At 44.9% G+C, this 16169-nt stretch overlaps 1 protein-coding gene and 1 non-coding gene across 5 annotated transcripts in view; one reads left to right on the plus strand and one right to left on the minus strand.

Annotated features, from left to right (window-relative positions):
* Window positions 1-16169, plus strand: part of DIP2C (disco interacting protein 2 homolog C) — a 378709-nt gene that overhangs the window by 150156 nt on the left and 212384 nt on the right. The window lies entirely within an intron of this gene.
* On the minus strand, window positions 11103-11206 carry LOC114236041 (U6 spliceosomal RNA). The gene has a single exon (XR_003622083.1). It is a non-coding gene; the product is annotated as a U6 spliceosomal RNA (small nuclear RNA).

Below are 16169 nucleotides of genomic sequence, written 5' to 3' on the forward strand. Positions count from 1 at the left end.
TAAACTTCCCTCTTAGAACTGCTTTTGCTGCATTCCATAGGTTTTGGGTTGTTGTGTTTTCATTGTCATTTGTTTCTAGGTATTTTTTGATTTCCTCTTTGATTTCTTCAGTGATCTCTTGGTTATTTAGTAGCATATTGTTTAGCCACCATGTGTTTGTATTTTTCACAGTTTTTTCCCTGTAATTGATGCCTAGTCTCATGGTGTTGTGGTCGGAAAAAGATACTTGATACAGTTTCAGTTTTCTTATATTTACCAAGGCTTGATTTGTGACCCAAGATATGATCTATCCTGGCGAATGTTCCATGAGCACTTGAGAAGAAAATTTATTCTGTTGATTTTGGATGGAATGTCCTATAAATATCAGTTAAGTCTATCTTGTTTAATATGTCATTTAAAGCTTGTGTTTCCTTATTTATTTTCATTTTGGATGATCTGTCCATTGGTGAAAGTGGGGTGTTAAAGTCCCCTACTATGATTGTGTTACTGTCAGTGTCCCCTTTTATGACTGTTAGCATTTGCCTTATGTATTGAGGTGCTCCTACGTTGGGTGCATAATATTTACAATTGTTATATCTTCTTCTTGGATTGATCCCTTGATTGTTATGTAGTGTCCTTCTTTGTCTCTTGTAATAGTCTTTATTTTAAAGTCTATTTTGTCTGATATGAGAATTGCTACTCCAGCTTTCTTTTGATTTCCATTTGCATGGAATATCTTTTCCATACCCTCACCTTCAGTCTGTATGTGTCCCTAGGTCTGAAGTGCATCTCTTGTAGACAGCATATATATGGGTCTTGTTTTTGTATCCATTCAGCCAGTCTATGTCTTTTGGTTGGAGCATTTAATCCATTTACATTTAAGGTAATTATCGATATGTATGTTCCTATTAACTTTTTTTTAATTGTTTTGGGTTTGTTTTTGTAGGTCTTTTCCTTCTCTTGTGTTTCCTGCCTAGAGAAGTTCCTTTAGCATTTGTTGTAAAGCTGGTTTGGTGGTGCTGAATTCTCTTAACTTTTGCTTGTCTGTAAAGGTTTTAATTTCTCTGTCGAATCTGAATGAGATCCTTGCTGGGTAGAGTAATCTTGGTTGTAGGTTTTTCCCTATCATCACTATTTCCTTTTCCATGTTAGGGAAGTTTTCAACTATAATCTCTTCAAATATTTTCTCAGTCCCTTTCTCTTCTTCTTCTGGGACCCCTATAATTTGAATGTTGGTGCGTTTAATGTTGTCGCAGAGGTCTCTGAGCTTGTCCTCAATTCTTTTCATTCTTTTTTCTTTATTCTGCTCTGCGGTGGTTATTTCCACTGTTTTTTCTTCCAGGTCACTTATCCGTTCTTCTGCCTCAGTTATTCTGCTATTGATTCCTTCTAGAGAATTTTTAATTTCATTTATGCTGTTCATCATTGTTTGTTTGCTCTTTAGTTCTTCTAGGTCTTTGTTAAACGTTTTTGTATTTTCTCCATTTTATTTCCAAGATTTTAGATCATCTTTATGATCATTACTCTGATTTCGTTTTCAGGTAGACTGCCTATTTCCTCTTCATTTGTTTGGTCTGGTGGGTTTTTACCTTGCTCCTTCATCTGCTTCATATTTCTCTGTCTTCTCATTTTGTTTAACTTACTGTGTATGGTGTCTCCTTTTTGTAGGCTGCATGTTCATAGTTCCATTGTTTTTGGTGTCTGCCCCCAGTGGGTGAGGTTGGTTCAGTGGCTTGCGTAGGCTTCCTGGTAGAGGGGACTGGTGCTTGTGTTCTCGTGGGTGGGGCTGGATCTTGTCTTTCTGGTGGGCAGGGCCGCGTCCGGTGATGTGTTTTGGGGTGTCTGTCAATTTATTATGATTTTAGGCAGCCTTTCTGCTAATGACTGGGGTTGTGTTCCTGTCTTGCTAGTTGTTTGGCATGGGACGTCCAGCATTGGAGCTTGCTGGCCGTTGGGTGGAGCTGGGTCTTAGCATTGAGACGGAGATCTCTGGGAGAGCTCTCGCCAATTGATATTACGTGGGGCCGGGAGGTCTCTGGTCATCCAGTGTTCTGAACTTGGCTCTCCCACCTCAGAGGCTTAGCCCTGACACCAGGCCAGAGTACCAAGACCCTGTCAGCCACACGGCTCAGAAGAAAAGGGAGAAAAAAAGAAAGAAAAAGAATAATAAAAAAAATTTGTTTTTAATTATTAAAATTTAAAAGTTAAAAAAATAATAATAAAAAAAGAGAACAAACCAATAAACAAATCCACAAATGATAACAAGCGCTAAAAACTAATCTAAGGTAAACATAAAAATCAGAAACAAATCAGTTGCAGACAGCAAACCCCAAATCTACAGTTGCTCCCAAAGTCCACCGCCTCAATTTTGGGATGATTTGTTGTCTGTTCAGGTATTTCACAGATGCAGGGTTTATCAAGTTGATGTGGGAGTTTAATCTGCTACTCCTGAGGCTGCATGGAGCAATTTCCCTTTCCCTTCTTTGTTCGCCCAGCTGTTGGGGTTCAGCTTTGGATTTGTCCCCACCTCTGTGTGTAGGTCGACCTCAGGCATCTGTTCCTGCCCAAACAGGAGGGGTTAAAGCAGCGGCTGACTGGGGACTCTGGCTCATTCAGGCCAGGAGGAGGGAAAGGTATGTTAGTTATAATTGGAATGTGGGGGGAGCCTGCGGCGGCAGAGGCCAACATGGCGTTGCAACAGCCTGAGGCACACCGTGTGTTCTCCTGGGGAATTTGTCCCTGGATCACAGGACCCTGGCAGTGGCAGGCTGCACAGGCTCCCCAGGGGGAGTGTGGATAGTGACCTGTGTTTGCACATAGGATTCTTGGTGGCTGCAGCAGCAGCGTTTGCGTTTCATTCCCGTCTCTGGTGTCCGAGCTGATAGCCGTCGCTAGCGCCCGTCTCTGGAGCTTGTTTAGGTGGTGCTCTGCTTTCTGTGGGCACACGGGGAAGGAATCCCCACTCCTCGTGCACCCCAAAACAATGGTCTCTTGCCTCTTAGGCAGGTCCAGACACTTTCCCGGACTCCTTCCCTCCTAGCTGTGGCACACTAGCCCCCTTCAGGCTGCGTTCACGCAGCCAACCCCAGTCCTCTCCCTGGGGTCTGACCTCCGAAGCTGGAGCCTCAGCTCTCAGCCCCCGCCCACCCTGGCGGCTGAGCAGACAAGCCTCTCAGGCTGGTAAGTGCTGGTCAGCACTGATCCTCTGTGCGGGAATCTCTCCACTTTGCCCTCTGCACCCCTGTTGCTGCGCTCTCCTTCATGGCTCCGAAGCTTCCTCCCACCCCATCTCCGCCAGTGAATGGGCTCCCTAGTGTGTGGAAACTTTTCCTCCACAGCTCCCTCCCAGAGGTGCAGGTCCTGTCCCTATTCTTTTGTCTCTGTTTTTGTTTTTTCTTTTGCCCTGTTCAGGTACGTGGGGATTTTCTTGCCTTTTGGGAAATCTGAGCTCTTCTGCCAGCGTTCAGTAGGTGTTCTGTAGGAGTTGTTCCACATATAGATGTATTTTTGATGTATTTGTGGGGAGGGAGGTGATCTCCACGTCTTACTCCTCCGCCATCTTGAAGGTCCCCCAGAAAGCTATTTTGAATCAAGTAGCAAATAACCAAGGAATGTAATCAGTCCTCCTCACACTACACTTGATATCTAACACCTTTTAGCCTCTGTGACACTTCCTTTCGAATTGCAAGAGCAGTTTCACCATGACATAAAATGCCATCCACATTAGCAAGTCAGGCATTGCTTGGCCTGGCAGATACGCCAGCCTTGGCCACCGGGGCTCTTCAAGGTGAGAACCTGTCAAGTGGCAGTGTTTGCAGAGTGTGGCAGTTCTAAAGTGTAACTCTTCTTGTGGAAGACTAACTGGTTAGTGCAGCCCAACCTGCCGGCCTTGCACTGGTAATTAAGTTTTTGATTAGCAAAAAATTGTAGCTGATTTTTCTCTCCCCAGCAAGGAGAACTTATCCACTTAAAATAATAGCCACAAAACCCCTGAAAGATATAACTTAAAGAGGTAAAGTGCCATGCCTGAGGTTTGACGACTAGTTAATGAAGAAATAACTGAAGCATCCAGTTGTGGCCTCTGGTGCTCCTGCCACTGTCCACATGTCCCCTTTTCATCAGTGTTTGTCTTCCTCCTGTCTCTTTCCCTGGAATCTCCCTTCTGGAGTAGGTAGTCGGCTACTTTATACCTAAGCATGAGTGTAAAATACAATAAAATAGGCCTTTGGTGTTGAGAAACAGCTTTTGTGTCTTTTAAGGAGAAAAAACAAAAATAAAGCAAACAGGAGCCACACGAACGGCAAGGATGCTGATCTCTTCGCAGTGACTCGACTTGTGGACATACTAGGTACTAGTAGGGCTTCATCTTCTCCCCTAATGACTACCCCGTCTCCTAGGATAAAAACTTTCTCAGGTGCTGTAATTGGAACCAAAAATAAACAGAAATGAGGAGTTTTAATGAAGTAGCATTACGTGTAGACATCTGCTCCGTGAATGCTCAGCAGACCCAGGGTGTGCCGTTGAGAGAGGGGAGTCGGGCCGCCTGTGAACAGGCAGCGGCATGAGTGGAGAAGAGCTCCTGGCCTGTAGAAATACATATTTGTGGGTTGAATTGGTGGGTCTGGCTCCCATGGAGCTTAGGACCCAGTCTGACTGGCAGATTTGAGGGCCATGCATCTCATTCCCTCCCAGTCTTTGTGAAGGTGTGTATGACGTGTATGAAAGTTTGCACCCCGGGAGTTGTCGCGGTGTTTTCGCTCCTGTTTCCAGGGTTTTAAGCAGGCTTCCAGTTCATTTGAACAGGAGGGTGTGCAGCCAGCTGAGCACAGCCTGTGCGTGAGGGGATCCAAACCAGCAGTGAAGTCGTTTCCCAGCTGCCCTGAGTGGGACAGTGTCAGTATAGTGGGGCTTACCAAGCTCCTGAGGTGTCCACGTCACCTTACCTCTCTGGGTCTGTGAGCTGGGAGTGGGGTTGATGCATGTGCTCGTGGACAGGAGGGGACTCTACGGGGCTGAGGCTGGGTGTAAGCTGGGTACGTGGAACGGGGACTGGCAGAGAGCTATCCTGCACTCCGCAGGGGCCCCTGTGACGTGTCACCAGTATCCACCTCCCAGCTCAGATGGTGTGCAGTAAATGCACAGTGTGTATCCCCAGCAAAAAGCCGAGTGTCACCTGAACCCCCAATATAATCCACAGTGGATTGTGTGTGAAAGAAAATTAATGTGAACAACGGATCCCCCCCCTTTTTTATTGTGGTGAAACATAGATAACCTAAAATTTACTGTCTTAACGATTTTTAAGTGTCGAGTTCACTGGTATTAAAAACATTCACATTGTTGTGCAACTAATACTACCATCCATCCCCTTAACTCATTTCGTCTTGTAAAACTGAAACTCTGTCCATTAAACACTAACTCCCCATTCCTCCTTCCCTCTGACCCCTGGAAACCAGGATTTCTACTCTCTGTCTTTATGCCATAACTACATATATTTTCATCTCAAAAGTGTTGTAAACCTAATTTTATTAAAATTGATTTTGAATTAAACCCCATGGCTTTTTAATTTTTTAGTGGGTAGGGTGGGACTATGATGGACGAGTACGGATATTAGACCCAGCTGTCACGTGTTGGTCCTGGGCATTGCGCAGAGGCACAGTTGAAGGAAGAAAACACCGTCACTTCACGGCGGTGTAAGTATAAACACTGGGATTATGTATGTAGCATAAAAACAGTTGCACGATGCCTCCATCCCTGCAACCTGCTTTCCAAGTAGAAACGAGACTGCTTAGGGTTGATGCGACGGCTCGGGGCTGCTGGTTCACCTCCTTTCCTTAAAGAAGACTGGTGCACAGCGTGTCCTCCTGTGTTTTCTCTGTACTCGATGACTCAAACCCCATTTGATTCTAGTTCAGGTGAAGTCTTTCTCTTGCAGACTTCTGTATGCTCTGCAGTCCGCTCTCTGTCCTTCTTTCCTTCTGTTTGTAAGTTCATTGAAGACGGTGGTGGCAGGTGAGGAGAATCAGAGCCCAGGCCTCAGAAACGAGGGTGTGGAGCAGGGGTGTTCTCCCCCTGGCCACAGCAGGTGACGTGAGTGCAGCCGTGCCCTGGCAGCAGCTCACCCGCAGCTTCTTGGGAATGCACATTCCTGGACCCAGCCCTGACGGGTCAGGATGTGGGTTCATCCAGACAAGTCATGTCAACCTTGAGCCTGGATCCCTCGTCTGAATGCCTGACATCAGGTAGTTGTGAGGATTAAATATGTAAACAGCTCAGCTTGTAGTAGGTGCTAAACGTTCCTTCTTTTTTTACTTACAAAGCATTTTCACTGTCTATCCTGCTGTTATTTACCGCTCGTAGGTAGGCAGGATAGGTGTCCATTCTCATTTACAGGTGAAGATGCTTCTGAAGGCTCATAAGCAGACACGGTCCCCTTCACAATGGTCAGTCTCCTTCTGTCAGCTCATCTTATTTTATTTGGAAAGACGTCTCCCTGAGCACGGGCACTCTGAGAAACAGTGTATTCCTCTTCCTGTTTGTTCAGTGATTAGTAGCTCAACCATAGTCCACCAGAATGCGCTTGTCTTCATTCTGTTGTAGGTTGAATCAGCCTTTGTATTCCCCAAGGTATTTTGTCTCCTTTTGTAAAGATTTCCATCAAAAAGTGCATTATCAATAGCTTTTGATACACATCTGTTTGTGATGTGGAGATTGTCGAGTCAGACTCTATTTCAATTTGAGGATTTAGGAGCTTTAGAAATTCTGAAATGTAATATGAAAATATTACAAAACTCGTTCAAATGGGTGTTTTAAATTTGATATAAAATGATTTGTCACTGAAATATTACTCTGGTTTTAAGGACCGTGGCTCATTAAGAATGCTTTTCTGTATTTTAGACTTGGTTGTCTTTCATGAGGATATTCCGTCCAAATTACAGATATATGAAATATTTTCAGTATACATTAATGCAGAGTGACCTTATTCATAATATCCTGGATTCATCCTTGACTTTCTGACTTTGGAAGTGCGACTCTGTCTTAAGCTCTATGTGTACACCATCCAGATTGCTTTGAACACATCTGTACACAACCCTCCTTACTCCTGAGTAGAGGGAAATAGACAATACTATGCTTTAAAACGTTGAAGGTCTCTAAAGCAGTTTTTTTCCTAATCAGTGTTTCCATTAAAATAAGTAAACTCACTAGTGCTTGAATTAATTAGCTGCTATTAATGTTGGATGTCAGGTTAGCAAGTTGTACAGTTTCTAAGTAAAAGTGATCATTTAAAATAGAAATTCAGAGTGACAATGTGTCCTTTATTTTAAAAATAAATGCTGGCACTTCAGAAAACCTTGTTTGCTAGGACTTAATTTTAATCTCTGTATAGAATTGGAGGATAATAATCTGCTTCAGAGACGTCTTTTGTCAGTGAGATTAGTGTGACTGTCAGATTTGAAAGCTTACTTGTTTATGGTTTATTTCCTATGTTATACATTTAAAAAAATTTATACTTCTAATTAGAGATATGTCTATTACAGTGATTTTAGTTATGACCATGAGGGTAATTAAAAGATTTTCCTATCTCCTCATACTTGACTTTTCAACTATTCTTTAAAATCTGAGCAGGGACTGTCTTGAATTGTCTCCTTCCCCATTCTTGGTTTTACACAGCACATTTCAGTTTTTGGAAACTGAAGTTTGTCTACAGCCACTTCTGGAAACACTTGGTTGCTCAGTATAGCACCAAATGGGTCCCAGGGGGATCTGCGCTCCAGCCTCCCTGGGGTAGTAGAGGCTCCTCCTTCAGGAGTCTCTGCATGGAAATTAAGTCCTGGGGCCGGGGGTGGGGGTGTTGCACTGCTGGGTGAGACCCAGGAGAGCAGAGGAGAGGAGACGTGGCCAGCCCCAGGCCACACCCTAGCTGACTGACACTGACCACATGGTCAGCGCTTGTCCTCAAGTTCCTGCAGGATCCCGTTGGCCCTACTCCTCAGATTCCTGAAATTGTTAGGCTTCCCTGAGCTGGAATTTTTAGGTCCAGACTCAGAAGTCGTGGTGTGTGCTCTCAGGTTCCTTACATAAGGTACAAACAAAAACTGCAACCATGCAAACAATTGGAAGCAATAACTGTTTTCTCATTCAAGGCATTGCTCTTTAGTTTCTTTTTTTTAAAAACATATTTATTTTGTTTATTTATTTATGGCTGCATTGGGTCTTTGTTGCTGGGCGCGGGCTTTCTCTAGTTGCAGTGAGTGGGTGCTACTCTTCGTTGCGGTGCGCGGGCTTCTCACTGTGGTGGCTTCTCTTGTTGCAGAGCACGGGCTCTAGGCGCACGGGCTTCAGGAGTTGTGGCTCGCGGGCTCTGGAGCGCAGGCTCAGTAGTTGTGGCTCATGGGCTTAGTTGCTCCGCGGCGTGTGGGATCTTCCCGGACCAGGGCTCGAACCTGTGTCGCCCGCATTGGCAGGCGGATTCTTAACCACTGCGCCACCAGGGAAGCCCGCCCTTTAGTTTCTTCATCGAAAGCCTTTGGCAGTGAAAGTTATTTGCCCCATTTGGTGGGGTTTTGAGTTTCAGGTTACTTGCTTGGCTGGTACAGCAGGGAGCTCCCAGCCTGGGACATGGGCTCCTGCTCCTTGCTCAGGCTTTGGGAAGTACTTTGCTTGGCGTGTGATTTGAGGGGTTTCCCAGTGTGATGTGTGCCTCCTGCCCCAAGGCTGCAAGCCCTTCTGCCTTTTGTTCCTTTCAGTAGAACGTTGTTACATGTTGAAAGTCAAGAAAACTAGAGAAGCAGGGTCAGAAGAGGCCTGGGGAGGGAGGGAGGTCAACAACAGTAGGAAGTGGTGAAAATTGAGGTGAACTGGGAAGTCCATATTCTGTGTAATTAAAAACATAGCATCAAGGGAAGGAGAAGGCAAACTACAGATGGGAGAGAATATTTGCAAACGACGTCTGACAAAGGACTGTTATCCAAAATACACAATGAACTCTTTAAACTCAATAAGAAAACAAACAATCCAAATAAAAAATGGACAAGAGATCTGAAAAGACACCTCACCAAAGAAGATACAGACGGCAAATATGCTTATGAAAAGATGTTCCACATCGTGTGTCATCAGGAAAATGCAAATTGAATCAAGGAGATATCACTACACACCTATTAGCATGGCCAAAATCTGGAACACTGACAACACCAAATGCTGGTAAGGGTGTGGAGCAACCAGAACTCTCAGTCACTGCTGGTAGGAATGCAAAATGGTACAGCCAGTTTGGAAGACAGTTTGGTGGTTTCTTACAAAACTAAACATACTCTTAACATATGATCCAGCAATCACGTTTCTTGGTGTTTACCCAAAGGAGTTGAAAACTTAGGTCCACAAAAAAACCCTGCACACGGATGCTCACAGCAGCTTTATTCATAATTGTCAAAACTTGGAAATTTTGTCCTTCAGTAGGTGAATAAACTGTGGTCCATCCAGACAGTAGAATATTATTCAGCTAAAAAAAGAGCTATCAAGCCATGAAGAGACATGGAGGAACCCTAAATGCACAGAATGTCCAAGACCAAGAGTGAACCCTAATGTCAACTGTGGACTCTGGGTGATGATGATGTGTCCCTGTAAGTTCACCAGTTCTAACAAATGTCCCATTTGGTGGGGTATCTTGATAGTGGAGGATGTTGATGGTGGGGCAGGCTGTGCATGTATGGGGGCAGGGGATACATGGGGAATCTCTGTACCTTCCTCTCGATTTTCCTGTGAACCTAAAACTCTCTAAAAATAAAGCTTATTTAAAAGAAAAAAAGATAATAGTAAAGGCTGTGTGAGGGAAGTGGCCTGTGGTGTTGTGTGTCCAGGATTTCCCTGTTAATATACATATAGCCAAATTACTCAAAACGTAACTGTGACATTAGCTAATTCACTGAGAAGTTAATCACAGAATCAGTGATTAACTCCAGAACTGGCAGGATGCAGAGATCACCTTGCTCTGACTTCTCATCTTACGGGTAGTGACTCCAGCATTGTGATCAGGAATGCAGCCAGAGTGGCACAGATGGAATTAGACCTGGGATGGTTTTGCTCAGGGTTTGCAGGGTGATGTTTTTAACCTGTTTTTCTTTAGTTTAATGAGCTGATCCATTCTTTGGCACCAGAAGCAGCACAGCTGCTTCATAGAGCTGTCTTTGACATAGAGAGTCAGAAACCAAAGGCTGTTATGTACAGTCTTCCCCCTAAAGCAGAATCACGATAAAGAATCCTCATGTTCATCATCTTTGCTTAAATGTGAGATTGTGGGACTCGTGAGTGCAGTGTCACCACTGGTACACTAATTAGGTTTGTCTGTAGGTAAGTAAACCTCATTTTGCGCTGCCTGGAGTCAGACTCAGTGGCTTTAAAGAGCCAGTGCTTTAACTTTACACTTACGTAGATGTATATTCACCTGTAGTTGTGAAAATTAAGGAATTTGGGCTCAAAAATTTGTGAAAATGCTAAAGTTCAAACGTTTATGTATTAGTATATCACAGTGCATGTGTGGAAATATTTAGAGCTCCACGATTTAAACACTTTTCTTGATTTTGTAATATTCAGGTGTAGCATTCTCAATTAACAGGTGTCAGAAGGCTTAAATTTTGGGGGATATCTAAATTCACTGAATTTAAAGTTTTTCACTTAAAACGTTATCACAACTAAATGTAGCCAACAGTTTATGCCCTATGGATATTTATTGATTAAATGACATATATCAGACAACACACTTTAATTTTTTTTTAATTTTATTTATTTTATTGATGTATAGTTGATTTACAATGCTGTGCCAGTCTCTTGCTGTACAGCAAGGTGACTCAGTTATACACATTCTATTTTAATATTCTTTTCCATTACGGCTTATCACAGGATACTGAAGATAGTTTCCTGTGCTATGCAGTAGGACCTTGTTGCTTATTCATTCTAAATGTAATAGTTTGCATCTGCCAACCTCAAACTCCCAGTCCCTCCCTCTCCCCCCTACCCTTAGCAACCACAAGTCTGTTCTCTATGTCTGTGAGTCTGTTTCTGTTTTGTAGATAGGTTCATTTGTGCCATATTTAGATTCCACATGTGAGTGATATTATATGGTATTTGTCTTTAAAAATATGGAATGCTTCACGAATTTGAGTGTCATCCTTGAGGGGCCATGCTAATCTTCTCTGTATTGTTCCAATTTTAGTATTTGTGCTGCCGAAGTGAACACTCACTTTAATACACAGATGTAGGCAGTATATTAACAAACCTTGGAAGTACAGTCAGTGCTTAAGATCTGTTATCTTTTCAGATCATCTATATTATCTGAAAAGGCAAAATTTTAAAAAGCTAAAAGGTTTTGTAATTTTCCAGTTTTCTACTTATTTGCGCAGAAGTGGAAGTTCTGTGGCTAATAGTTGATGGCAGCAGAACAGAAAGATAACAGAGTTTTGGGGTGTTGATAGCCCCAGGCTTTGAGCATAGAGGGAGGGTGCCAGGAAATGTTCAGGGCCAAGTGGTGGAGAGCAGAGAAAATGACGTGATGGACATCAGGAAGGCCCATGGGCCTCGTAGTCCAGTTAGGTTGAAAGAATTCATGTATTTCCCGGAGAGAGACACTGTCTCTTCCCATAGATACCCAAATTGTTTATAGTTGGGATATGCATCTTTATGTAAGCGTTCTTACACAGAAAGCCGCTGTGGATATGGAAATACTTTTTTTGTGTAATGCCAAAGTCATTTAAAATTCATTTCTGACTTTCTTTTTTCTTCCCCATCCTAAATTAATCTCTAATAAGTCTCTGCATATACATACACGTCTTTAAAATATATAATACACATTATGGCTGGTTTAAGCTCTGTATTACCATTACTTAAAAATTACATTTGGTGTTTCACTTTTACTTCTGATAATTTTTTCAGTATGTCCACGTTTTAAATTTCACAGTGGAATTTCCAGCTTCACCCCAGTTAGTGATGCTCCCTGATCTATATAAAAACTGTCCACTATCTTAGCTTATTAATTAGCAATCTTGGTTCAGAATCTTTGGATCTACTGAAATTTGACACAGCCTTCTAAATTTTGTTGCATGACTTTTTTGTTTTAGTACTATTCATTAATTCAGGTATTTTTCAGGGTGTAAGTAAAGTGAATTGTACCAGGAAGCGGTGAGCATGTCCTTGGTTATTCATGAGCTTGCATTGTGGGGAAAAGCATCGTTTCTCTCTGAGTTTAAGCTTCATGTTTTCTCTGTTATCGCCAAGACTAGATCAAGTTTTTTGTGGAAGAAGCAGCTGTTTAAAGTACCTTGTCACCCTCAGCATTTGCGCATCTGTATGTCGGTTTCCCTGGTGTCAGCATCGACCCCTTCCCGCTGCAGCGTCAGAAGCAGGAGCATGACTTCTAACCACGTGGTGCCTTTGTAACTGGATGCACGCGGGGAAGGAGTGTTACAGACAGTAAGAGACCGTGTCTGTCCTCCCTGTACTCAACTCACAGTCATGTTGGTGGGAGGTAGATTTCAGCCCAGTTTCGATGATGAAGGTGACGGATTGGGCCCTGAGAGAGGCTGTGCCACCGTCCTGCCTCAGTGGCACCTCCTCTGGGACCTGTGGTGGGAATGTGGTCAGAGCGGCTTATCCGTCTGTCACGTCTTCCCGCAGGAATGGAGGCCCTGCTGGACGAATCGGTGACTGAGTGAGTGGGTTTGTGAGCCTGGAAAGTTCAGAAGTGGGACAGGCTTATGCTTTGCCTGTTTATTGGCTTCGGTCCAGCCTGGGCTCTTGCTCCAGTTGGCCTCCCATGCACGGCCTTATCCACAGTGTGCTCCCTGTGGCCACCACACAGTAGCAGTCCTGGGACATCATCCTCTGTGGGCCCCCTCAGAACCCAGGGGCAGCGGTGGGGAGGCTGAGTGCCAGCCTGAGGACCAGCCCAGACCCTATGGCCAGGAGAACGTCAGGCACTGGTTAGCTCAGGCCTGGGCTACCTGAGCCAACCACCATGGCAGGGGCTGCAGGGGGAGGGAGGATGGATATCAAAGAAGAATCGGCCTGTTATCAGCAAACAGATGGAAGTGGGTACTGGATGGGCAGCTTGAAAAGTTCATGCTAGTTCCATATGCAGAACCCAGGCTTGCAGATCTGACGTAGGAATTCCCATACTGTTGAAGTGGGTTAAATAGTGACGTGGACTTGAGACATGCTTGGAGTGGGTTCATGTAAAACAATCCTTCTCACTTCCTTCTAACAGTAAAACTGTTTACTTAGAGAGTCAGGGGAGATGAGGAATGGGCTCCTGGGATTGTTGTCCGAGGGGAAGAGACCTGTTATTGCACCGTGCAGGAACTTTCATCACACCAGCTCTGGGGGCCTCTCCTGCCTCCCCTGTCCCATGAGGCAGTGACAGTTGCCCCATTGGTACATTCCCAACTTACTAGACGCTTAGGTTTAGTTTTCCACCAAACTCGGTTCTCGAGGGGACAGAGCCTCTTGTGGACAGAGCGAGTGCCATGAAATCAGTGCTGCAGACCCGCACGCTCGCCTAGGAGCAGAGGGCCGTGCTGCTACGAGTCCGCACTGGCTTTAGTGTCAAAGGGAAAGTGCTGCCTGGATAGAACAGTGTTAGTTCCTTAGTCACTTCTCCACGACTCAGCTGGGCAGCGTTCTTGGGCACTCGGAGCTGGAGCTGATGGGAGAACCATCGTTTCCTGCTCAGTTAGGGCCCCGAGCCTGTCCCAGTGCTGCAGCCCATTATAAGACCACACATGGTTCCGAGGGGGAGCCTGATTCTGGAGCCCGGTGCTTCTCCTAAGTTAGAGGGGAAGGTGGATATTGATGTTTCCTTTATCCGTACAATTCCCTCAAACCCCACCCACCCGGCCACCATGCTCAGTGAAGCTCTGGCAGTCTCTCTGTGTTGTTTGAAGTGTGAGCTTCACGTGGAGGTGGAAGAATAGGTGTAGGATTTCACTGACGTAATATATTTCTTTCCAGTAGAATTGCACTGAAGAGGCTCCCAGATTTCCTCTGACTCTTAGATGGCACCTAAGTGTTACCTGACCCTCTGGCTTGCTGCTGATATCAACAAGTGACATTTTACAGCAGCACATATAGGGGTGCCTTGAGATAAATTCAGTGTAACATAGGCGTGTTTGTAAAAGAAAGGGGCCATCTTTCGGCTACTGACACGTTTGCCTGGAGTATTGATTTTGTTCCAACTCTGATGGAAAATGATGAACGGCGTCCAGTTTAATCTTTCAAAAATTCATTAGAAGTCGTTCACAGTTTGCTTTGTCTGCTTGTTTTTTTCCCCTCATGATCTGAGTATAATGAGGAATTCCTTTTGTCATCATCACCAACAAGAAACTCGTATTGTGCAAGTCCTTGGGCGCTGTGGTGAGAGCAGGTGCCAGTGCCCTGTCCTCAGGGAGCTCTCAGACCAGGTGTGACAAGTGTGGGCAGGTTCGTGTGGTGGGAGGAAGCTTCAGGGGAGAAAAAATCCACAGATCCTGTGACTCCTCTCAACCCCTCTTCCTTTTGTTTGTTTTTCATTTACTGTCTCTGAAATGGGGAAGCACTTTACAATCGAGGGAGCAGCCTAGTTTAATTAGCGTATTTTTACCTTGGTGGTAGGTAATGTAATTTGCCTTGGATTAGATTTGATGAATACAGTAGGTACTCAGAGAGGGAGGGGGAGGTGTTCCAGGGAAAGAGAATGGGCTTGGCAAGGTGGGGACTTGTGCGTGGAATAAAGAGCCGTAGGGATGGGGGTGGGAAGGGGCTTTAGCGCCAAGCTGCAGCGTAGAGGCCGCTTGGACTGGGTGGGGCGGCGGAGTCCAGCATTAGAATGTTTCCATGGAGTCAGGCATCCACAGGTGTTCGTCCCACCAGACCTGAATTTCTGCATTCCTTTCTTAAAATCCCCAAGGTGAGGAAAAAGCTCTGGCGCAGGTGAGTTGTTATATCCAACAGCCATCTCTGTAAAGAGTCTAGACAGCCCTTTCAGGTTGGTGATGGCCTTGGACCTGGGAGTTGGGTCCTTGTTGAGCCTTGTGTCCCTGCGTGGGCACCAGGCAGAGCAGGACGGATGAAGGATTCTGGGCTCAGTGCAGATCACCTGCAAAGCAAGCTTGTCAGGAAAGGCTTGATGCCACATCACCCTGCAGTACCCTCAGGGGGTCCTGTGTGAGTCTAGGCTGACTCCATGTCATCCTCAGACTTCTGAAATGTGGGGGGTTAAGTGTGGTTCTGTATTATGCATAGGGTGACGACATGTACACCTGCTTACTCAAGGACCCATGGTGCTCGCTGCTGCGGGTCATTCCAGGAAAGGTTGTTTCCATGCACCAGTGGATGTACTTCCCATCGACACAAGTAGTCAGTGACCCAGGGTTCCTTTTTTTGTATAAGTTGCCAAGAAAACCCCTAAAGCCATAGTTGCTGCCTCTTGGAGGAACTGCCCTTCTCTGGTGTGTCTATTGCTTCTGCTGCTTCTGTTTCTCTTATCTTGAGATACTGAGTTAGTATAGTATCATTCATATTAACTTCAAATCTGAATTTGCTTCTGATTTTTAAAGAACAGGTACATCGATAAGCTTGTGTTGCTGTTTAACTGGAAAGCCAGGGTGTGCTGATGTATCTGGCAGGATGTGACAAACAGAGTGACCAAGAATTCGCGTCCTATTTCTTGGGTTGGCTTTTCCCAATCTACAGGTGTGGGGTGAGGGTGACAGCCTGCTCGCCACCTGATACTCTGTGCTCCTTGAAGAGGAAGGACTTTGAGCCGAAGCATGATTAGTAATGTGTGCCGATTCTAAGTAGGGACAAGGGACAGCTACTGAGTGATTCAGCTGGCACTTTCACACACAGGAAATAGTCCAATGTTTAAAAATTCCTCCATGTGTGGTTGTCAGTAAAATGGGCAAAGTAATGTGTACTCACTGATTTCCAAAGAAAGAGGGTCTGTAGGAAGGTTATTAAACGTGAAAGACTTTCTCTAACCTCTCCTATGTTTGTGGTCAAATCCTGACATCACCAGTGGGGCTGGGGAACACCCCCCTCACCGTCACCCTCACCCTCACGTACCTTCTCACACTGTTGTTCCATAACAGTGGGGAGTAGGGCGTGGGGTGGGTGGGAAGCTCCACCAGCATTTAGGATAAACACCCAGTTTCCTGTGGACCTTATGAGTA

The sequence above is a fragment of the Balaenoptera acutorostrata genome, chromosome 3 (genome assembly GCF_949987535.1).
Source record: "Balaenoptera acutorostrata chromosome 3, mBalAcu1.1, whole genome shotgun sequence".
NCBI classification, from domain to species: Eukaryota; Metazoa; Chordata; class Mammalia; order Artiodactyla; family Balaenopteridae; genus Balaenoptera; species Balaenoptera acutorostrata.